This window comes from Penaeus monodon, chromosome 15 (assembly GCF_015228065.2).
Source record: "Penaeus monodon isolate SGIC_2016 chromosome 15, NSTDA_Pmon_1, whole genome shotgun sequence".
Classification (NCBI taxonomy): Eukaryota; Metazoa; Arthropoda; class Malacostraca; order Decapoda; family Penaeidae; genus Penaeus; species Penaeus monodon.
Window position 1 is genome coordinate 15056878 of NC_051400.1, and position 317 is coordinate 15057194.

Sequence of the window (317 nt, forward strand, 5' to 3'; positions counted from 1 at the left end):
TGAATCATAATTCTTCTATAAAATAAAGCACTGATACAATGTAAAAGGAACAGGACAGGGGTTCCTTATTAGTAAAAGCTGAAGTGATTCGTTTTATTTTTGTGTACTCGTTACTGAGTTTGTGTTCAAATTCTTGTATAATTAGATATTGATTAATTATACAGATTAACAAAAGTTAATAAATTAAGCGTTCTAGAGATGTCGGAGAAAGGACAAAGACTGCTAATCTTTAAAAAAAAAACTTGTTATCATTACTTTAGTCCACTTGGAACGTAATCTCTTTCTAGCGAAACTTCACCGGACGCTGCTATCTCTGG

The 317-nt window shown here is 31.9% G+C and overlaps 1 protein-coding gene across 1 annotated transcript in view; it reads right to left on the minus strand.

Moving 5' to 3' along the window:
* LOC119581772 (cadherin-23-like) overlaps window positions 1-317 on the minus strand; it is a gene marked incomplete in the record, with an annotated part of 64191 nt that overhangs the window by 29985 nt on the left and 33889 nt on the right.